Source organism: Puma concolor, chromosome C1 (genome assembly GCF_028749965.1).
Source record: "Puma concolor isolate L17-30 chromosome C1, mPumCon1.1.hap2, whole genome shotgun sequence".
Lineage (NCBI taxonomy): Eukaryota > Metazoa > Chordata > Mammalia > Carnivora > Felidae > Puma > Puma concolor.
The window spans coordinates 5823791-5847902 of NC_141674.1; the positions used below are offsets into that span (position 1 = coordinate 5823791).

Sequence of the window (24112 nt, forward strand, 5' to 3'; positions counted from 1 at the left end):
AAGAGCAGAGGTGGGCGGGGGCTGGAGGTGGGAGCTCGCAGCCCTGCAGCAGGGGACAACCCGACTGGGTCTCCTTCCCGTCTGACCAGCAGGTTAATTTGCCTGTAGCCACTTGGCTAAAACTATGCCCGCAGACAAGACTATTTCCTTCCTTCAGGCACCGCAACGCTACGGGAGCGGAACCTGTAACCCGTCCAGCCTGACGCGCACACACACACACACACACACACACACACACACACACAAACACGCATGTATTTTTTAAAGTAAGATAAGCTATGTGTCTTCTAAGGGACCCTGGGGAAGTGAAGGCACAGGACAGATGGCAGAGCGAGAAGGCACTGTAAGCACAGCGAGGGTCAAGGACTCACTGGGGGGCAGGTCTGTCCTGAACTGAGCACAGCAGCAAGCTCTCAACTCCCTGGGTCCTCTCTCACCCAATTCGGTGTCCAGGGCCCTATTCCTGTATCTTCCATTCTCGCAGTGTGGTTCCGTGACCAGCAGGAAAAATGGTTAACACCCGCTGGCCTCAGTCCGGCCAAGGAAGGCCTTGACAAACCAGTCCTTGGTACGTGCACAGGAGGGGCAGGGACGAAGGAAGGAAGGACTCTATCTGGGTCCCTGCACCGTAGCGAGTGCCCAGGCACCAGCCACAGAAGGTCCCCAGTGGAGGCCACCCATCAATGCTTCCTCCCCCCCCGAGGAGGGACAGCCGCTGCTAACTTCCTCTTCTCCACCAAAGCGTCAACAGGCATCCTCTCGGAGCCAGGTACCACGTACTCAAAACAGAGGGGCGGCAGGGGTGGGGAGGAGGCCTAGAAGCCATCCTCCACATGGATAATGGCATTAGAAATACAGCTTTTCTCTGAAGCTGCCATTCAGGCCCCTCAAGCCCGCCTGCCCCTGTCCGCTGGTGTGACGGGACAGGACCCACTGTGTGGTAGGGCTGACAAATGCATACCTTTGCACACAACTGACACAACCCACTGCAGGGGTTAGAAAGTAAGCGTTTAGGAGAAGTTATTTTAATTCTTTAAGATCTATTATTAACTGTTCCAATGCTAGATAAATATTTTAACATGAATACGAGAGAGAGTACGCTTAAATGATCTCCACCCAATCCACACCTTCCCTTAAGTCTGCATGCGAAAGCACAGCTGGTTACAATCAAGGTGTTTTGCTGCAAAAACTCTGTTTGAAGGATGATGCCCTTCAGTTACCATCCAGTCCCTTCTTTGGTGGTCCAGGCAGAGAAGTAAAGAAACCCGCCCTTGCTGGATGCAATGGAGAAATCTAAAGCCCCAGCCCCTTTTATTAAAAGAAGGTGTGTTTTTCCAGAGAGAAGTTCCAGTAGGCAATGACTAGTTACAAAACAAGGTCCCAGACGCAGAAGGGGCAGGAGGGAGAAGGAAACATGGCACAGAGCTGTTGCTCAGACTTCATTCCCCAAGCCGGGGCCCCAAGGGCGGTCAAGGCCGCAGGGGAACGTGGCCCCGGCTCCTGGAGCGGGTCCGGGCAAGCCCGCGCGCTCCAGGCCCCTGGGGAGCCCTCGGACCGGCGTGCTCTGACCCTGCAGCTGAGCTTGGGCCCTCTGACATCCACAACCACTTCTGCCTGGGAATCACAGCTGCATTTCTTGGCCAAAACTAACTCGAGGGTCGTGAAGCAAGTCAGTAAAATTTCCTGGCACAGGCTCCTGTACCAGTCATTCTTTCCTTTCGCTCCCCGAGGACTCCAGGGCTGGAGCTGACGAGTGTCCCGAACAGCTCAGGTGAGGAGCCCGGTGCCGGGCAGCGCCATCAGCTACGTTCAGGAGCGGCCACCTTTACGGATCTTTTTCCAGCAGGCAACTGGTCGTCTTCCAGCATCGACTCTGGTAATTAAAGCGGTGCTCTCCTGGGCTCCTTCTTTTGTTAACCAACCGAATCCCCTAATCCCTGACGGAGCCCCGACACCGTCAGCCGGCTCTGCTGCTAATCGTTAAACACCGACTCTGTGGGCTCAGAGTGCACATGACAGGATGACGATCTGCTTGAAGGCACACGGCAGAAATCACCGCCTTCCGAGAGCAAGAGGCTGGAGGAGCACCTACCGAACGTGCCACGCGAGAGGACCCGACAGGCGAGGAGGCAGCCTGCGTCTGGGCGAGGCGATCTCCCCTACCCACCTCCGGCTCCTCGGGGGCAGGGCGAAGGAGAGGGAGGAGAAAGAGGACTCGAAGCGGGTGACGCTCTCCTGGGTTGAACAGGTTGTAAGAGGCCACGCTAAGACGCCCACAGAGATGTTCTGGAAACTGGCACTCCCCCAACCTCTCTTTAAAAAATCCTAGTTGTGCAGGATAAAGAATTGTCTTTTTTTCTAAATAATGATGACCACTATTTGTTTACACATTGTGGCGAAACTGAAACAGAGATATTTTTCTGTTTAGCCAAACTTGTAACGAGATTTCCTAAGCTCGATGTTGCTTCCGTTGCTGACCACTTGTGGATTCTCCGTCTGGTCCCACACCTCCCCTCCACTCAGATGTCCAGACTCAAGCTCCTAGGCAGGCCTGTCCTCTCCCACAGAGATGCTCAGTCTCCCCAAAGCCCAGCTCTGACCTGGTCACTTCCCTCTCCACACAGTGAAGGCTCCAGGTTCCTCAAGACCAACAGAACAAAGGCCCAGTCGCCTTGCTGCCTCTCCCGGGCCTTTCCCTCTGGCCACAGAAGACCCTTCTACCACATTCCCCACCCTCACAGCCCTTGGCTTGTGCCAAACACGACGGCCAGTCTGCTGTCCCCTCAGTGTCTGGATCCGAGTCCTCACCAGTGAGGGCTCAGGTCACCACAGATGCCATCTTCTCCCTGAAGCCTTCCTTCTCCTTCTCCCCAAGCCCCTGAGGTCATCATATTTGCACACCTGAACTTTTCCACACTTGTCTCTCTCCTGGTACTCACAGGCTCTCCTTTGGACCGTAACCATGAATGGAAGAGAGAGACAGCATGAATGGGGGGAGGGGCAGAGAAAGAGGGAAGGAACAGAATCTCAGGCAGGCTCCGCCTCTCAGCACGGAGCCCATTATGGGGCTCGAACCCACGAACTGAAACCAAGAGTTGGATGCTTAACTGAGCCATCCAGGTGCCCCAAACCGTAACCATGAGTGACCTAATGTCCCCAAGTCTGTGCCTACTTCCTTGGCAAATACCCACAAGTCTAGGGCAGTATCTTGAATATCTTCAGTATTCAGTAAACATTTGATGACATGAGTATTCCCTGAGCATTAAAATTCACCTGAAATTGGGTGCCTGGGTGGCGCAGTCGGTTAAGCGTCCGACTTCAGCCAGGTCACGATCTCGCGGTCCGTGAGTTCAAGCCCTGCGTCAGGCTCTGGGCTGATGGCTCGGAGCCTGGAGCCTGTTTCCGATTCTGTGTCTCCCTCTCTCTCTGCCCCTCCCCCGTTCATGCTCTGTCTCTCTCTGTCCCAAAAATAAAAAAACGTTGAAAAAAAAAAAAAATAAAATTCACCTGAAATTGGGGCACCTGCGTGGCTCAGTCGGTTGAGCATCCAACTTCAGCTCAGGTCATGATCTCACAGTTCGTGAGTTCAAGCCCTGCATCAGGCTCTGTGCTGACAGCACGAAGCCTGGAACCTGCTTCGGAGTCTGTGTTTCCCTCTCTCTGCCCCTCCTCCACTCGTTCTCTCTCTCTCTCTCAAAATATATAAATATTAAAAAAAATTCACCTGAAATTAACTCTAAAAAAATTAACTTCTGAGAAATGGATACCAGATCACTGACTTTTTATTTTGCCAAATAAGGTCATTAAAAATAACTGCTTCTTGATCTCATCATTATTTCATAAAAGAAATGACACTTTAGCTCTAAAGAAGTAGAAAAGACAGACTCTATCCAAATAAGAAGAGTTCCTTAATTCGATATCCAGCGTTATGAAGAATGACTACACTGTTCTTATTTTTAGTTCATTTTCCACGGGCCCGTGAGAACGTAAGCCACGTGCATGCGGTGTCTAGAAGCAGTGCTCTGGAAGTGGGGGTCACGGGCTGACAGGAGGGTGGACTTAGGAATCCAATGCCACTTCCCCATTCAGCAGATTTATAGACCACCAGTCACCTCTCACTGGGCTTATGAAATGTGCAATGATGAGAGCTAAGCACAATAAATGTTTTCCTTAACATACACGTCATCTTCGTGGCTACCCTAACCCTAAATCGCATCATCCTTGCTTTACACGTGAGACAACCGAGGCACAGGGGACAAAGCCATGTGTCCAAGCTCACACAGCTTCAAATGGTAGCCCTGGGAGTCTGGTTCCAGAGTCCTATGCTCTTAACCACTCTGCTATGAACTGAGGGGAAATCAATGTATTTCTTAAAGCCAGAGGCTCAAATCTGGGTTATCTTTCACCTAGGGAGTATCTTAAACCTCTTCAATGGACCCTGAATAGTTTAGGAAGAAAAGCAAACGAAGGCACCGTGCGTCCCTGATAACATTGGGTGGCCGGCCTTCCCACCCCAGGGCGGAGCCACCTCCCCCACCCCCCAATGCCGCACCCAAGAAGTACAGAACCACACCTGCCCGAAGCCGGGGTACCAGGTTCAGAAAAACATCTGGTTGGCACAGTGCACAATCAGAACTGTGCACGAGCCTAGACAAATACGTTCTACTTCCCACACCAGGAACAAGCTCCAAGGACTGTACCAGACAGACCCTGGGAGCCCACGGCCACGAGCACCCCTCACAACCTGCCGGCCACGCCTCAAGCCATCCAATGGCTTCCCCTATGGACAAAGCCCTCTGGCCTACTTTTGGCTCTAGGCTGCGTATGTCACAGAGATGTGCCAAGCAAGTGACCTTCACAGGCCTCTTGACCTAAAAGCAGTAACTCTTCTTTCTCTGAGGAAGGTGAAGAGTTTGATCAAGCAGAGTCCTTCAAAAAATGGCTTCTGAATATGCTACAAAGCATCTTTCCAAATTCCTTCCAGCAGGAAGCATCCATCAAAAGGGGGCACATCTATTCAAAGTGTGCTCAAAACCACGGAGATGATTCGAGGGCCGGTGGGTGGTCTCCTGAACCTCTTCGCCTTGCCACCTCTCCAAGCAGCTCCACTAAGACACCTACCAGTCAAGCAACACGTAGAAGATTCTTCCACTTAGCCAAGAATAACAGCAATAAAAACCAGAAAACAGATTTGGAAATGACTTGCTTGAAGACAGAGTCACAGCCATCACAAATCCGTCTAAGGCCCAGCCTGAAACCCACCCCGTGTAGTGCCTACACCAGCCTGTGGCACAGAAGCCTGGGCAGTCCCGATGCAGCGACAAGACTGGCCTTCACTTAACACGGGACCCACACACCAGGGCCCACTCGGGGGCTTCTATCCCTGGTTTTACGGAGCCGTTGAAGACTTCACATTTTAAGTACAATAATGCCCACGCGAAGAATCGCGTCTTCTCTGTAGGGTTCCCCGAACCCCCAAGAATTCATTCACTGAAACCGGTTTTCTTTCCTATAAGCCGAATACTTCATTATTTCCTGAATTCATTTTATTGGAGTTCAGCAACAGGGCAAGTGGGATTTCACTGCTGTCGGTTCTATTACCACATCGCCCTTCTTAATGTTTTCTCGTTCTGTAACAAAACCACAATTCTACCAGCAAAGGGGGAGAAGAGAAGAGAGGAAAAGAGAAAGCCATAAAACTGTTAAAAGCACCATTCTCCGTGTCGTAAACATTTTTCTATTTATCGGCCTTTCATTATATGTGCAATCTTATTATCCCCGCACAGTATCAAAGTGACACTGCCAGGGTCACCCTATAAAATATACATTGGCGATGTAACATTTAATGACGGGAACAGGACAAAAGATGAAGGATGAGAGAGGATGGCATGCTGCAGGACGTTTTAAAGGGATCATCAGTTATATCTGTGCATTTCCCGAGGTGATAATTGAATGACAGGGGCTGGAGGGAGATCCATTTTTGAGCTCAGAACGGACAGTTAGGAGAAAAATGTTTTTGTATTGGAAGCATGTAATGACTGCCAGGAAATGAGAACAGCCACTCTCGCAACATTGCTTCTTATATTTTATGGTTTTTATGGACGCACAGCAAATTATCAAGTACAATCCATTTCTGCAAGTCGAATTGAAAAATAAAGGACAGACTTCCTCATTACAAAGAAAAGAGGGGAAGGGGTATTTAATTTTGTCACCGTATCACATTTGTTTAATAAAAAGAACAGAGGCAAAGATTACCCTTCGAAGCACGAAAACACAATTACAGCTTTACATCCTCCTTAGATGCAGATGTGAAACATGTCCTCTCTTTGGCCTGTATTTTGGATTTAACCTAAGGCAAAGATCTTAGAGAGATCGAGACAAGCTCGCAAACCAAACCTGTGCTCAGGTCTTACCCATCTGACACACGTGGCGAGCGCCCGTCCTAGCGGCTCGTGGAAGAAGAACCCCGGGAGGGGGTGAGGGGGCGGGCAGCCACCTTCCACGAGGCCCTTAAGGGCTGAGTTACGTGTCTCTCCCTTCCCCGCAAATCGCATGCTGAAGCCCTGGCCCCCAGCACCTCAGAATGTGACTGTGTTTGGAGACGGGGTCTTTGAAGAGGCGATTAGCTAACATGGGTCATGAGGGTGCTCCTGACGCAGTTATGACCGGTGCCCTTCCAAGAAGAGGAAATCTGCAAACAGATGGGCACACAGAGAAGACGGTGTGAAGACACAGGGAGAAGACGGCCGTCTACCAGCCAAGGAAAGGGGGCCTCAGAAGAAGCCGACCCCGCTGACACCTTGATTGTGGACTTCCAGCCCCCGGAACCATGAAAGAACAGAGTTCTACCGCTTAAGCCCCACCCCTCCGGGCTGCTCTGTCAGCACAGCCCTAGCGGACAGACACACGAGCCCAAGGACTGGGCTTCGCGGACGGCCGGCGGGAAAAGGGGTGTGGGCGCGACCCCTGCGGGACGCGCGGGCTTTGAGAAGAGTTCACAGGGCCGGTCGCCGGCAGGGAGGAGCAGCGTCCGTTCGGGATTGAAGAGCAGGCGTCAAGGAGAAGCCGCCGCGCGGGCAAGCGGTAAAGCCACTGGCCACCATGTGGACACTCGGCCCCTACTGGCGGGGGCCGAGCCTCCTGCCCCAGTCTGGCGGCTCCGGGTGGCAGATTTCCACCCGGGCTTCGTCACGACGGCTCCGCCGTGGCCCGGGAGACGCAGCCCACCTCCGGACACCTCACAGACGCCCTGACGTCAGACAGCCGGCCCACCTGGAGACGTGCGGTGCGAAGGAAGAGGACCACAGGGTGGGACAGACAGGTGCCAGCAGCACGCAGAGGAAGAACCTCCTCAGACCTGTTCCTCGTCCCCCCAATCCTCCCGGCCAGCGCCCACAGGGAAGCGCCAGGCTCCGTCAGGCTCGCGCCACCCCCAACTCGGCATTCAATGCCCAGGAAGCTACGGCCGGGCGGGAGGTCACGCAGCCTGGAGTCCAGGGACGAGCGGGTGTGCGAGGCACTCTGACCGCAGCGGCCCGGTGGTCCGAGGGTCTCCGGGAAGCTGATCCGGGTGACTTGTACGAACGTGGGCACCGCATTCAGGAAACGCACACGACGGGGGCCACCGGAGGTTCGGGTCATAGTCGATGAAGGTGGCTCGCGGATCCCCCGGTCGCAGCGTGGGCGACGGGCTTGGAGGGCTCCCTCCCCCCGGGCGGTACGTGGGTCTCCTCGAGGGCCCCCCCCCCCCCCCGGGAGGCCCGGGGCGTGAGTGCGGGTGCGAGCGTGGAGCCCGTAAGGGTGCACGGAGGCTCGCTCCCCGGGGGCCCCTCCGTGAACGCAGCTGCTCGGGGAGGCCGCGCCTGTGGCAGCAGGCCCACTCCGAGGAGAGCTGGGCGTCGGCCTGGCCACGTCCTGCGCGGGAAAGCTGGACGGGTCCAGATCTCCGGAGCAAACTGCACGGCAGGAAAGACTCTCCAGGGCCGACTCCCTCTCGCGCGGCATGGCGCAGACGTCCAAGCAGCACGCCTTTCTTCTGCCTCAAAATCCTGCCGACTCTCGTTCTGGAGACAAACTACCAATGCCATCGTCACAGCGACCTCGGTCACCCCACTCTTCTAGCCTTCTTCTCGCCTGGACCGATGTGTGGGACAGCAGGAAGAGGTGAGGCAAAGCTCCTCCAGGAGGGCACCTTGACCACCCCCAAGTTAACGTCTGAGACCAACCCCCAAGTTGGTCTGAGATGCGAAGGGAAGGCGTTCTTGGCTGCTCTAGGAAAGCATTTTCCTCTGCAGGCTCCACGTGCCGTCAGAAAGCCCACTCTTGAACATTAGCCACCTCTGACACGAAGGCGCACGAAGGGAGGGACGCCGACGGACGAGCTCTGCGTTCTTATTACTCAAACGTGAGACCCCAGAAACAACTCGAAAAAGTCAACAAACTTTTCATTAATTCAACAGCTTTAAAAAGCTGGAGACACTGGCCCGTATCCACGATTGCTTCACTTTCCGAAAGAAGTCAAAACCGTCTGCAGTGGAGAGAACACAAAGGTCGAGACTCCTCTGTGAGACGACTTCGGGCTTGAGCTTGTGGCCAAGGAGCCCCACTGCGCGGGCCCAAGTCGGGGCAGAGAGCAGAACTTCCAAGGAGGTGTCCCTCAGGGGCCTGCTCCTGAAAAGGCTGCTCTGCCGTCTGCCGGGACCTTTGTAGGCTCCATCTCGCGCTGCATTTACCCTCGGAGAAGGGGGACCGGGGGCCTTCCCGTGGGCGCCGCCTTCTGGCTCGGGGCCGGCTCCTGGAACACCTCTACCCGCGCCGCTGCTGGTTCATTCCATCAGCTCTGTCTGCTGTAATCCCAGGCACCTTTTAGGGCACCCAGTCTATATGCCACCCATACACACTATCTTTGCTGACAGGGAGCCTCTTTCCATGAACACCATCTCTCTCTTACTTTGCTGTGACCCTTTTATGGCTCGTATGTCACTGAAACTGGGATAATAGTAACTTAAGTCTATTACCGGATTCCCCACTTTTCCTTTTCCCAATTGGACTCTAAATTGCATGTGAACAGGGATGTGGTCCCTCTAAAATCTGTATCCTCAGCAATAATTAGCAGTGTTTGGAATGAAACAGGTGCTCAATAAACGCTAATGTTTTTTTAAACGTTTATTTATTCTGAGAGGGAGAAAGAGACAGAAAGAGAGGGAGAGAGCATGAGTGGAGAAGGGGGAGAGAGAGAGAGAAGGAGAGAGAGAGAAAAGGCGAGAGAGAGAGAATCCCAAGCAGGCTCCCTGCTGTCAGCCCAGTGCCCGACGCAGGGCTCGAACCCAAGAACCGTGAGATCGTGATCTGAGCTGAAACCCAGGGTCAGATACTTAACCAACTGAGCCACCCAGGCGCCCCAAATGCTCACTGATTTGAACTGAGATGCATCACAGCCATACACGCATCAGAATTACACTTGACCAAAGAATATGCAGATCAAAAGTCATCAATGTTCCTAAAAACTATATATTCTCAATTTTAGAAATAAGAAATTTGCTAATCTCTCAGTGAAGGTTTACAAACTTGTCATAAACGTGAGCAGATAGGAAATTAGCTATGAGGATTAAACTCCTCAAGATTATTAAGTACTGCTATGGGACTTCATGCATTAAAGTAAAAAACAAAAAACAACCCCAAAAGAGTCCTTCAATCCACTTCATTTGTTAGGGTAACTCAAAAACGAAAATTATTTCCTGTCCCGAGGGATGTTCAAATGTGAAATGAGAACAAGTGTCCCCCAGTGTTGCCTCATGTACACGCGGATGTTCGCTCAGAACCACCGGGCCAGGATCACTTGCGTGATGAGCCGCACAAGCCTTGGCCTGACGCTGTCCCAGGGGCAGAGTCTTAACTTGAATTAACAAGGGTGTCTGACTCTGGTCCAAGTGAACACTCGGACACTACAATTACAACTTCCATTTTTCAAGGGCTGGATGTTTCCTGGTCTGTGACGTGCGAACGGCTGGGGCCTGTGTTAAGCACACTGAAGAAGATGGCCGTAGTGAAGTCTGCCTGGAGGAGTGAAAGCAGGCCCCGTGCTCAGTTATCAGGAGGGGAGTGCTTCAGCACACACAGGCTTTTTGCAGGCAGATGCCGAGTGGCTTTGGGATTATGCTTTCAAATTAGAAGTCCCGATACGACTCTTTAAGAAAACAAAGCCAAAAAAGGTCAGCCGGCCGGGCTGCGGCCTGAAGCACCAGTGGGGAAATCACCGCCCGTGGCTGCGATGATCCCCGGTCCACTCTCTGCCCACAAGGATCCCAATGTCAGCAGAAGTTGGCGGCACTCACAGCTCCCTCCACGTGAATGAAAAAATTCACTTTCCATCTCGGGCCTTGGCTTGGAATCTTGGTCAGATGGTAAACATGTGTGCGTGTGTACGTCTGGACGTACGAGTGATGGGGGTGGGCCGCTGAGGAAGGAAAGAGGAGGTGAGCAACGTTCAACACTGACTGTCCAGCCCTTCTCGTCTGGCACGCCTCCCCCGAACCACAGCACTCAGAATGAGAAAGGCAGCCACAGGCTGTGCCACTCAGACAGGTTACCTAACCCCTCTGGGCCTCTGTTTCTTCGCTGTGAAGACAGAGAAAGACAACAGCACCCCGCCCACTGAACCGTGACATTAAGAAGAGCCGATACGAGGGACACACTTCGGTACAGGGGCTGGCGGACTGCGGCAGGTCCGCAAATGCCAGTGTTTATGACCATTCGGTGTGCGACACTGGAACAGCCCGCAGCCCGCAGCCCGCAGCCCGCAGCCCGCAGGGTGGCCCCGGCACGGCCCCTTTCGCGGACCGGAGGGTAACTGCACCCCAGGCACAAAGAAAGCACAAAGTCCTAATCAGGAGAATGCAAACAAACTCAGTATTTCTGGAAGTAGCAAATGCCTTAAGTATTTTAAAACTCTGACATAAAAAGCAGCATTGAGCGGAACTGAGTGTAAAGAGTACAATTGTATTTAAGAAGAAACAAGGATCTGAAACGGCTCAAATGCTCACACGGGCCTCAGAGATGAACCGGCCGTATTTCCGCGTCGGCTACGTCCACCCCCCCGGAGTTGCAAGCACACAGTCAAGCCCTGCCTGGTAACGCCAGAAACCTCGGCTGGGTGGCCAAACGAGACCCACACGTCCCGGGTCAGCCACGAACATCTTCTGCTACAAACAGCTGCCTCTCATCTGTACCCATGAACCTGTGTTCACCACAAACCGAAACACTACAATGAGCCGAAATCTACCTCTGCAGTCTAGTAACGCAACACATAAGGCTTTTTCGCCTGCATCCCTATTCCCGTACGGAGTTCTTTCCAGACCTCCGCCAGCTACGTGTCCGAGGGAAGGCTGACTAGCCTCCCCGAGACCCTATCCCCTCCTGTGCTAACCGGGGTGGTTCTATGGCAGCCCTCTCCTCGGCAGAGTTGTGGGTAGGATCAAAGCGCTAAATAGGGGCCTGGCACATGTTCTCAACAAGTGACCGCATTATTTTTATTCTGCTTCCGTTTAGGAAAAGGACTAGAAGCTCAAAGCTAAGTTCAACTTAATGAACCATTTTAATTAATTGAATTAAAAAAAAAAAATCTCTCCAAGAATAGTCTCCATAACTGACTTTCTTTCCTTCCTCTATCATGTCTCCCGAAACTACTGGCACTTAACAAGGCCAGAGAACATGGGAATGTGAGGCATCGTGAATGACAATGGCGTTCGGGGCAAGTTCACAGGATGAAGACGGCACAGATCAAAGAGGTCAGCATTCTCCCTGAAATCCCCAAACAGAACCATCAGGACAACAGAGACTTAGGTTACCTAACTGCCTCATTGAGGCAACTTATAAAGTCTTCTCTTTGCCTAGCCCCAGCTTTCCACTCTTAGATAATGAGCAAGAGAATGAGAACAGACAGTATCATTAAACCTTTCAGCAGGAATGAGAACAAAACCAAGATAACGTACCTGCTAATCTTTAGCCGGCTACCTTGGACACTTCAATATAGAATTAGTTTTGATGGACAGACTGGAAAGGTCGAGCTTGGGGGACTTGCAACATCCCATTATTTAAGTTCGTGACACCATAAATCCATTTTTAAAACACATCAAAGGACATATACTTATGTTAAAAATTATACCTAATTACAATGAACTCTATTACTGAACTTTAAAAATACTCTCTTATGATAATGTGGAACATACTGGAGCGTCACAAACCCCAGACTGAAAATTACTGGTTTAGATCACAAACTCCTTAAGCAGAAAGAAAGTTCAGAAGACCCTTCAGGAGTTTAAGCTATAGAGAATCTACATTTCTGATGCTGAACTGAGAATGGAAAAAATGTTGTACAACTCACTATATCACCCCGAAACACCCTGGGGCCCAGTGACTCGAGGGGCCTGGGCTCTACAGTCTAGTCCACTGTGTGCTTGTCTTTCTACTGTGTAGTCAGGGGATGGGGTGAACCAGGACGTTTGTAAAGTTCGCTCTACCCCTGAGTTCCGCGTGGACACAGATAGCAGAGTTGTCCCCTGAAGACACACTGGTGTGGCAGTGTTCTCCCTACAGGGATGGTGCTGTGATGTGCCGCTCTGGAAGCCCTGGGCTACTAAGAGCACCCACACCCCCAGTGTTAATAAGGAGAGTAGGGATTCTCCCCTGGGAACTCAAGCAATCATTTCAACAGTTACTCACATAGGGCAGCAAATAAAGAGGCAAGTGTTAGCTGCTTAAGGCAAGAGCAGAGATAAGAGGTTGAACACTAACCCCAGATAAGAGGAAAATTGGCTTGATGAGTAGCACTTAAAAATTCTTGTCACATATGATCTGGATCAAAGGCTCTGATGCCACAACCAGAGGCTTTGAAGGTATTTCCCTCGCTCCCTCTAGCTATAGGAGACAGCACAGCTCTGTATGCTTTTACTCAGTTGTTCCGGAAGGTAATTCCAGACTGCCAATAAAGAAGTCAGGCTACGTGTTATTTAGTCCCATGACTTAAATTCTGAGAAGTCCCAGCTAAACAATGTCTCACTCTTGTGCACAGAACCGAGAAGCGGATGTGATCAGTGCCCCTGCGAAACAGAGGTGAACGCCTGGCCATCACTGTGCTGGTCATGGGTGTGTTTCTCCACGGACAAAATGACCACAATCACTTCAACAACAATCCAGAAGTGAACCCAAAGTGTCTCTGCCTAGAGAGAGTCCCTCCTGCCCACATTCTCCTCTCGGGCCTGCCTGCCCGAGAGCAGTCCTGCAGGGCTCTTTCTGCCAGCCACTGGGGTCTCAGGTCCTCCCATCTTCTGTTCCCAGAATTCCTTGGTCCAATGCTGTTCTTTAGAAGAAGCACAGGGGGAAAACCTAGCTTCTGAAGTATTCTAATTGCATTTTAAAATTTAACATGTTCACGGTCTAAAATCAAAATGGATTACACACATAAATTAACAGTTGAATAAAGAATACCAACACCTGTCACAGCATAATGACTGAGCTGACTATTGATGTCTTTAATGATGCCGCAGAGCCCCTCCTTCCAGAGTCTCAGGCTGCCTCCTGCCTCCTTGCCCTTTGTCTGGACAGAGGGTCAGGTCTACTCAGAAAGTCTTGAGTAAAGCACAGGCCCTGATGAGTTGCAAATGATGCAAGGAAGAGCTGGTCCAATTCCTAAAGAAGACTGAATAAGCAGTGGGGTAGGCTACAGCAGAGTTTTAAATCCTGCTTTATGTTAATTCACACAGGAGATCCAGGAATTCCGTGGGTGCCAAAAGGGCCCTTAAGAATATCAGATAATGTTGTACTTCTAGTTCCTGGTGTCAAAGTAAAACACCACAATACAAAGCAAATTCAAGGCCTACAAAGGCCTGATCAGCTGCTTGGTGAGCTTTATCTCCTGAAGGAAGACTTCTATCCCTTCTCCCCCTAACACACACACACACACACACACACACACACACACACACACACACACACAAATTGGCCTAGAGGACTCAAAAGAAATGCAAAGGAGAATGAGTTTCCAAACTTCCAAGAAGGTAAGGAAAAGAATTTTTATGAATTTAATGTGCACTTCTGTCCCATTTGGTCAAAACACCAGTGTATTTAAGAAAACTTGCAATACTGTGGTTAACTAGTCTCTCCTTAAAAATTACCCTGGAGTCAGAAAGACAAAAACAACAACAACAACAACAACAACAACAACAACAAAAGAATTACTGTTGTGTCCTATATAAATCTTGAGAAAACAGAGCCAAGAAAACTTCCCAGGAACCTTTCTCATTCCAAGCCAAGATACACTTCCCGCATTTGGGCATTACTAATAGTAAGAGCATTCATGAGCTCCTATTAGCTCGTGCAGCACTGTCCCATAGACATTAAAGGCACACAAGCAAGCCTTCCCACTCCACGGAACTAGGCTCTGAAACATAGCCAAGGCAAAATCCCAAAGAGCCTGAGTTTCCTTTCTGGAGGCAGCAAATTGAACAGCGGCCCCAAATTCTTATGGTTGGATTTTCAAGCAAAGTTTACCTCAAAGACATAACACAGAAGACAAAGGTTTTGAAATCTATTCTATATTCTCAAGGGAAGGCTGCAACTTGGCACGCAGGAAACAGTGTGGAGAAGTGTTTCATAATGTGCTTGGAGAGACTGTCCAAGTAGGCAAGGGAGGAATAAGGAAAGCCCAGCACTCAAAGGATCTACAGATGCAATTTAATGCAATTTCATTTAAAATCCCAAGTGGTTAGTTTGTGGAGCAAGACAGGCTGCTTCTAAAAACTTTACAGAAGAGCAAAGGGCCAATAATCAAAATATTCTTGAAAAAGAAGGACTAGGTGGGGAAGTGCCACACCAAATATCAACAATTATTCAAAAGCTAGACAGGAAGGTACTGATACAGGAGCAGACAGACCAGTGGAACAAAACGGAACCCAGAAGTGGATTCGCACATTTCTGGAAATTTCATTTTTGACATACCTGGCAATACAAATTAGTGGAAAAAAGGCTGGATTTCTCAAAAGATGGTATTGGGACGCCTGGTTACACACACACAAAAATAAAACCGGTCCTCTACCAAACATCACGCACAATAAACCAATTCCAGGAGATTTAAGACTTAAATATGAAAAGCAAAATTACAAAACTTTTTTTTAAGTTTACTTATTTTGAGAGAGAGAGAGAGAAGCAGAGAGAGGGGAGAGAGAGAGAGGGAGAATCCCAAATAGGATTTGCACTGGCAGTGCGAGCCCGACTTGGGGCCTGAACTCGTGAACCGTGATATCATGACCTGAGCCCAAATCAAGAGTCAGATGCTTAACCTACTGAGCCAGCCACCCAGGCACTTTGCAAAGTTATAAAACTCTTTTTTTTTTTTTTTTTTTAATGTTGATATATTTTTGAGAGAAAGAGAGACAGAACGTGAGCGGGGGAGGGGCAGAGAGGGAGGGAGACACAGAATCCGAAGCAGGCTCCAGGCTCTGAGCTGTAGTCACGGACTGTGAGATCATGACCTGAGCTGAAGTCGGACACTCAACCGACTGAGCCACCCAGGCGCTCCAAAATTGTAAAACTCTTAAAATTAAAACAAATACAGGGGACTGCTTTTACAACCATGAAGAAACACTCCTTAAACAACACAAACTCAAATCATAAAGACAAATAAATTCAACTACACTAAAATTAAGAAAATACTAATTCTACCATAAAGAACATGAAAGGTAGGGGCACCTGGGGTGGCTTAGTTGGTAAAGCATCCGACTTTGGCTCAGGTCATAATCTCACAGTTCGTGAGTTCGAGTCCTCCTGCGTTGGGCTCTGTGTGGACAGCTGAGAGCCTGGAGCCTGTTTCGGATTCTGTGTCTCCATCTCTCTCTGCCCCTCCCCCACTTGCATTGTCTCTCTCCCTCTCTCTCTCAAAAATAAATTTAAGAAAAAAAAAAGAACACAAAAGGTAAGCCACGAGTATTTGCAACATATATTATTTAAAATAAGGATCATCTAGAATTTTTACAAATCAAAAACAAAAGACAATTCAACTGAAAAATGAACAAAAGCTTTACATAAATCCTTCACAGAAGAAACCAATAGCCAATAAATGCATTACAACGTGTTCAACATCCATAATAATCAGAGAACTACAAACTAAAACTTTCTCTGAGATACTTCAAAATTCACAATACTGGCAAACATTTTAATGTCTGACTCTATCAAATGTTGGCAAGGACATGAAATTACTGGAACTCTTATATACATCTGGAAATAATCCCTTTATTTAGTAAAATAGAAGATATGCATACCTATAATGCAAACACTGTATTCCTGGGTGTACCTTTAAGGAATGACCTTTACAACAAGCACAGTCACAGAACTGTGTGTGATAGTGAAACAGAAACAAACAAACAAAAAACCAATAAAAACTGGAACAAACTGAAATGTCTGTCAACAGCAGAAAACAGAAGCAAAATGTATTATGTCTGCACAAGGCTGTGAAATTGTGCAGAACTACACATGGCAGTTAAAGCTCAGGATAAAGGTGAGTGAAAAGAACTAGGTGCAGAAACGTATTCTTTCTCCACGATTCCATTTACGTGAAGTTCAAAAACATGCAAACGTAAACAATATGTTGTGGAAGGATACAAATATTTGAGGCCATGAAAGAACCCTAGAACCATGAAGAAAAGGAAGGGGATTATACCAATATTCAGGATAGCAGTTATCTCTAAGGGGCGAGGACAGGGAACCGGACCCAGGAGGGAAGGCTCCACGAAATCTCGAACTTCGTGGCAGTACACAGGAATTCGTTACGTTATTTTTATACCAAACACGCATTTTACAAGGATTCTTTTGTATTTCTCAACATTTACTAAAACAACAACAAAAAACCAGAAGACTGTCAAACGTTCTAAATTCTGCCGTTTAACAAAAAAGGTTTCTCACCTCTACCAAGTACTTCCTGTTGGTGAGCCCGCAGGGGAAGGGGGTTACTCTGCCCCTGCTTCACTTTTTCTGTGCCGCTCATAGTTTCTCTTTTCCCTGCTCTCACTCTTCCCCATCACCGGCTGCTGGCCCAGCGGAGCCCACCGAGCCCGCCAGCAAGCCACCGCGGGCCTCCCATCCTGGTGCCGGGCATCGACCTGTGTGTCCAAGCCCTACACATCCAAGCACAGGCCTCAGGCGGGAGACCCTCCCTTCCCTTACCCGCCCAGCGTCAGGATCACTGTTTCTCTGGATGCTGTAATTTCTTAAAGAAAGCGGGGCCCTTATAAAACGACAACTCCTTAGAAGCCACGTACTTCTGAGATGGGGGGACGTGAGGCACCTCCCCCAGGGTGGTCTTCAAAATTATCCAAATGAGCTTAAAAGAAGCAGAGCTGTGCTTCTAGAGGAGGCCAAAAATGACTATTCTACGGATGTCAGCAGTTTCCAAATTAATCTACAGAACAAGCAGGCTCAAGTGATACAAAATTATGTCAAGTCAACCTACTTGTATGTTTCTGGAAAACCTGGAAAACGAAGGACGTGCACGGGAGACCAGGCAAAACCCTCACCCCCGAACGTCTGCTGGGTATGCCAGGTCACACTGTCTTGCTCTTCGTTCACTCACAGCCGTTTCAGAAACTCCCTCGCCGTCCCATTCGTGCACTGGAAGATTTCTCCCGGTGGCTGGCTCTGTGGATATACTTACATTTGTGGAGCCAGAGGGGGCAGACGCGCCCACAGGAGCCAAGGGTGCTGCCTGGTCTCGCCACTTCCACTTGTGACCTGTTTCACCCCATCTTCCACACTGCATCATATATATACACACACGTATACATAGGTACGTGCATATATATATCTATATATATATATCTATATATATATATATCTATATATATATATATATATATATATAAAATATATATTTATGTATTTATAAAACACAAAACAAATCTGATATTATCTGATATTACTTATCCTGTTTGAAAATTCTTTAATGCCTTATCCTTTTTCTCCACATAAAAACGTAACACGGTGTTTAAGGTTATGGATCCTGAAACCAAACTGAGATCAAATCTTGGCTGTACTACTTCATAAAGTTGGGCAAGGCACGCAGCCTCTTATCTATGAGGCCGATCGATCAATGCACGTAAAGCACCCAGAACAGTGCCTGACACAGCAGAGGCCCTCAGTAGATGCTGTCACTACCGCTGAAGCCTGCAAGGTCACCACGATCTAACCCACTCCCATCACCTCTACCTCGCCCCGCTCAACACACCTCCATACACTTATTTTCTTTTAGTCCCACCCGAATTCCAAGGTCATCCTATTCCAAGGCCTCTATACAGCCTGGTGCCCTGGCCTGGGTGTTCTGATTCCATCCTTCTCTTCTCATGTCTGGGGTCATAACTGAAATGAAACATCTTCAGACATTCCTTTATTGAAGTTGGGTCCCTCTGTTATATATCCGGTACTTTTCCCTTATAGCACTTTTCAGGATTTATAACTACATACTTAAGAGATTATTCACTTAATCTGTCTACTTTATAGATTTAAAATTTCCATGAACCAGGGAATCTATCTCTTTGTGGAATGATACACTTCTAGCATCTAACACAATGTTCGGCATTACGTAGACTGTCAATAAATATCTGCAAATGAATGAGTGTAACAATCTAACACCAACTTGACTTATCTTTTAAGAAACAACCTGCGGGCGCCTGGGTGGCCCAGTTGGTTAAGCGTCCGACTTTGGTTCAGGTCATGATCTCACGGTTCCGGAGTTCAAGCCCCCATCAGGCTCCCTGCTATCGGCACAGAACCCACTTCCGATCCTTTGTCCTCTTCTCTCTGCCCCTCTCCCGCTTGTGCTCTCTCAAAAACATTTTTTAAAAAATAAACTAAAAAAATTTTTTATGCTCCGAAGATTACAATTCTTCATTCTTTTTGAGATTTAAAAAAAAAAAAAAAAAATCTTGGCAGAGGGCCTTGTAAAAAAAAATAGCAATCAGCAAAGTATCATCCAATTGAAAAATCAAAAAAGTCTACTCTAACCAAATCCTTTATCTTTTTAGTCTCATATTTTTACCCACCTGGATACTGAGTATATGTAACAAGCCTGGGGGACACCCTCTCCCCTCTCTCCTGGGTCTCACCTTTCATTTCTAGCTTTCTAAAAATTCAGCAAAGATAAAACATTGGCTCTTCTCTGTCAAAACTGAACACCTGCTTTGAGCACAGTCCATATCACCCCCATCCTTCCTTTTAGTAGCTTTAATTACGGCCACAAAGCAGTCACGACTCACACTAGCGGTGGAGTCCATCTACAAGGGGAGCATCTACACGAATCTGTGAAGCCAGTGCACACAGAGTAAACATCTGCTGCGAGACTGTGGTGAAAACACTTCCATCGACTGGGCGATCTGGAGGGACACTTGTGATGTAAGTTTCAGCCACTCGTGAAGCAGCACTCCGAACGATGCGAGTGACCTACACAGAAAGACACCGCTGCGGTGAGCACCATGTGCCGTCTCAGCGATCACTTTCAAGGGTTTGTATTTCACAGAAATAATGTAAGAATTCTAAACTACCCAGAGCATGGTCAGGAATACAGTTTGTACTACCCAAAGAAGATGTGCACTAAAAGAGGTAATGGAGGTTCATCACGAAGCACGAGAAGGAGTATGTGGTCAGATCCTAAGAAGGCACAGGTCCTAAGAAGGCACAAGGACAGGCAGGCTCCTAAGTGACCAGAGACTCACTCACCCAAGACAATACTGCTTGGCCAGATATTATCTTATGCTTTGCCTCACTCTGTATCTTACTTTTCCAGACATTGGAGTTTTTAAAAAATTTTTTTTTAATCTTTATTTTTGAGGTAGAGAGAGAGACAGAGTGTGAGCAGGGAAGGAACAGAGAGAGAAGGAGACACAGAATCCGAAGCAGGCTCCAGGCTCCGAGGTGTTAGCACAGAGCCCGACGCGGAGCTCGAACCCACGAACTGCAAGATCGTGACTTGAGCCAAAGTCGGACACTCAACCAACTGAGCCACCCAGGCACCCCATAGACATTTGAGTTTTTTTAGTCTTAAGCTGTTCTGGAAGGACGCAAATGTAACAGTTCTTACCTCTATCCCCACTAAAGGAAATACATGCCAAGGAAGATGCAGGGTCCTATTTGGTGAGGCCTGAGCCACAGAGTCTAACTTTTGGGCTCTTCCACTTGGAACCGTAGCATGAAAATAGCAAGCACTGGCTTGGGGGCCTCTTTTCTCATGGTGACTCACTCTAAAAATCTGCTAAACTGCTCTGGGTGAACACTTCCCCTTCTTCATGTCTCATTTAATTCTACTTATGAAATGGGGTTGGCTTTGGGGCCTTAACAGGTCAACATGCTTTAACAATAATACAGAATGTTCTGTATTATTGGCATATTGGGTCGCTCTCAACAAAGGGACCTAAGCACAAACGAGGCATTACTTCTCTTATTAACACCACTTGAATAGCATAGGTCACAGAAACCAATAACCCTCAACTCTGATGTATCTAGAACTGGGCGACTAAGTAAACCAAAGACAATTTAATCAATGAAACTTCAGTGGCTTTCAATTACTTATGGGTTTACTAGTATCCTGGTACGAATGAAAACTATATAAACTAGAGTTTAAAGTATCTCCAGAAAATATATGAAAATTTACAAGTATCTTTTAAAATTCCCTTCATTTGCTCTGTGTGTAAATTTGGAGGGCTATTAGAAGCCTCAGCCAACAGGAGCTCAAGGCCCAGTCCTCCACCCTGAAGACGGACCACCCCACATGCCCACCTGCTGACAACACAGCAGTGATCTCTGCAGCCCAGTCCGTGGAAAGCCCGCGGTTTCTCTACTAGAAATCCTAATTGAGAGCTTGAAGACAGCAAGATGGAGGGACAGGGACTAATACTCTGGGAAGAGCAAATCACCTACATTTGTCACCACTCTAGAATTCCAAATTTCAACCTCTACTCCCAGTACTCTAACTTCACAGACAGGGCAGAGCCAAAACCCAACATGAATCCCCGCGATTCATCTTGGGCACACGACACGGTTCTATGGGGTTTCCCCAGTATTATTTGAAGAGCGTAACAGAAATGTGGATTGTAAGTGAGCCAAACATGCCATCTAGAATTCCAAACTGTGAAATTTTGTGTAAGATTTTTGGCTTTTCGATTTCTCAAGATAGCTGAGGTTTCACAACTACACATAAGACCATTTTGACCATCAAAGTACAGGCATACCACAGAGATAACGTGGGTTCAGCTCCAGACCATCACAATAAAGCAAGTATCGCAATAAAGCAAGTCAAATGACCGGTCAAATGGATTTCTTCTTGGTTTCCCAGTGCATATGAAGTTATGTTTACACTCTACCATAGTCTATGAAGTGTGCAATAGCATTATGTCTAAAACAACAATGTCTACATCTTAATTAAAAATACTTCATTGCTGGGGCGCCTGGGTGGCGCAGTCGGTTAAGCGTCCGACTTCAGCCAGGTCACGATCTCGCGGTCCGTGGGTTCGAGCCCCGCGTCGGGCTCTGGGCTGATGGCTCAGAGCCTGGAGCCTGTTTCCGATTCTGTGTCTCCCTCTCTCTCTGCCGCTCCCCCGTTCATGCTGTGTCTCTCTCTGTCCCAAAAATAAATAAACGTTGAAAAAAAAAAAATTAAAAAAAAAAAAATACTTCATTGCTAAAAAGCACTAACCATCATCCGAGCTTTCAGCGAGTTGTAATCTTTCTGCTGGCGGAGGGTCTTCCCCGACCTAACGGCTGCTGACTGACCGGGGTGGGGGGGTGGTTGTGGTGATTTCTTACAACAAGACAACAGTGGAGTCTGCCACGTTGACAGAACCTTCCTTTCACAAACAATTTCTCTGTAGCACACAGTGCTGTTTGCTAGCATTTTACCCACAGTAGAACTTCTTTCAAAATTGGAGTTAATCCTCTCAAACCCTGCCGCTGCTTTATCAACTAAGTCTGTGTCATATTCTAAATCCTTTGTTGTCATTTCAACAATCTTCACAGCATCTTCACCAAGAGCAGATTCTAGCTCAAGAAACCACTTATTTTGCTCGTCCATTAGAAATTAAAGGTTTAGGGGCGCCTGGGTGGCGCAGTCGGTTAAGCGTCCGACTTCAGCCAGGTCACGATCTCGTGGTCCGTGAGTTCGAGCCCCGCGTCAGGCTCTGGGCTGATGGCTCAGAGCCTGGAGCCTGTTTCCGATTCTGTGTCTCCCTCTCTCTCTGCCCCTCCCCCGTTCATGCTCTGTCTCTCTCTGTCCCAAAAATAAAAATAAACGTTGAAAAAGAAAAAAAAAAAAAAAAAATTAAAAAATTAAAAAAAAAAAAAAAAGAAATTAAAGGTTTAGGGGCGCCTGGGTGGCTCAGTCAGTTAAGCATCCGACTTCAGCTCAGGTCATGATCTCGGGGTTGTGAGTTCGAGCCCCGCGTCGCGCTCTGTGCTGACAGCTCGGAGCCCGGAGCCTGCTTCGGATTCTGGGTCTCCTTCTCTCTCTGCCCCTCCCCTACTTGTGCTCTGTCTCTATCAAAAATAAATAAATCTAAAAAAAAAAAAAATTAAGAAATTAAAGGTTTATCCTGAGATGGCAGCCATTCAGTCCCATCTTCAGGCCCCACCTCGACTTCTGGTTCTTCTACTGTTTCCACCACATCTGCAGTGACTTCCTGCACTGGAGTCTTAAACCTTCAATTTGTAAAGACAAAAACAAAACGAAAACAAAAACCAAAAAAACAAAACCCCAAAAAAACCACAGTATCTGCGGAGCGTGATAAAACAAGGTATGCCTGTGCTCAATTAACCCTCGCAAATGTCCCAGGACATAGGTCCTATTATCCCCATTTTATAGATGAGAAGACTAAACTAGAGCAATTGGGTAACCCGTCGGAGGACAGGGAGGGCAGAACAGCAATTCGCACACGTCCCGAGCAATCTCCGGGAGGAAGGAAGGAGGTGCCGCCGGAGAGCTGACAAGCCCACCAGTCACGAGCTCTCACATCGGTGCGTACGGCCAGGACGAGGTGACAAATCAGAGGTCTGGGTCCCAGCTCTCAGCCGTAGTCACCTAACTGCTCCGGTGATGGTGACGAAGAAGAGAGAGGGTAAGACGCGGGGAGCTGCTCTGTGAATTCTAGAACCTACCACAAGGGCAGCAGCGCATCTGCGCGCAGCAGTCGCCGCACAGAGTCACGCTGGTTTGTCCTAGCGGACTCCGTGCGTCTTAAGGGTAGAGGAAAATGTCCTCCTCGTTTTTACATCCTCGGCATCTACCTAAAAAGTCATGGTTCCACACAGGAATTCAAATGTCTGCCGAGTAGCTGGCTAAATACATAAATAAAATTAAAAAGAAAAAAATACACTTTAAGGGCCAGTCAGAAAGCATCCAACATGGAAAGTTTGTTCACTTAGTAAGAAACCTTGAGATACGTGTCCGGTATTTCCCTTCATGAGACACTGCATTTTATCCCTCTCCTTCCCCCAAGATAAATCAAGTACTAGGAAACTAAAAATAAACTTAATAATACCAAAGAATGAGCAATTTCCTCTTTGGCCTTGTTTGCACGACTAGTTTAGGGAAAAAAGGAACCTTATTTCCTGCTCAGCTGTGCAGGCATCTGAGGACACTCGAGGCTGGAGGGAGAGAAAGGTGGAGGGGGCCCGATTTAGAAGAGCAGCGCACTTGCTAAGGACTGTGAACAAGGTGCTTTGAGGAAACCATGTCAAACTCGTGCGGATCTTCCTGTAAATAGGTTTATTTCCCAAATTCTTTTGTGGAGATGTAAGACATCTGTGTTTCTAAACAGGGAGAGCAAAAAACCCCACAGCCCTCACACGAACGCCTGCACCAGAGCGCAGCCGGAGCGGGGTGAGGGGCGCCACTGCTTCACGGCTGCGGTGTGGCCACAGGCAGGCGGCGAGGGCCCAAAGGAAATGGGGACGCAAATCAGGGAAGGGGGCTCAAAGTATCACTTAAGCATTTCTGCTCCAACAAGGCACCGGGGACAACGACCCCTCTTCTCCGCGGGCCCAAAGGATGGCTACTCCCTTAGCGACTCAGTTAGCAAAGGCC

At 48.5% G+C, this 24112-nt stretch overlaps 1 protein-coding gene and 1 long non-coding RNA gene across 8 annotated transcripts in view; both read right to left on the reverse strand.

The window, feature by feature from the left end:
• Nucleotides 1-24112, reverse strand: part of RERE (arginine-glutamic acid dipeptide repeats) — a 423431-nt gene that overhangs the window by 17788 nt on the left and 381531 nt on the right. The gene's annotated exons all lie outside the window — the stretch shown is intronic.
• LOC147577757 (uncharacterized) lies at nt 435-17859 on the reverse strand. The gene is made up of 3 exons (XR_015254446.1): nt 11991-17859; nt 3508-10456; nt 435-3273 (listed from the first exon to the last, which is right to left on the reverse strand). It is a non-coding gene; the product is annotated as an uncharacterized LOC147577757 (long non-coding RNA).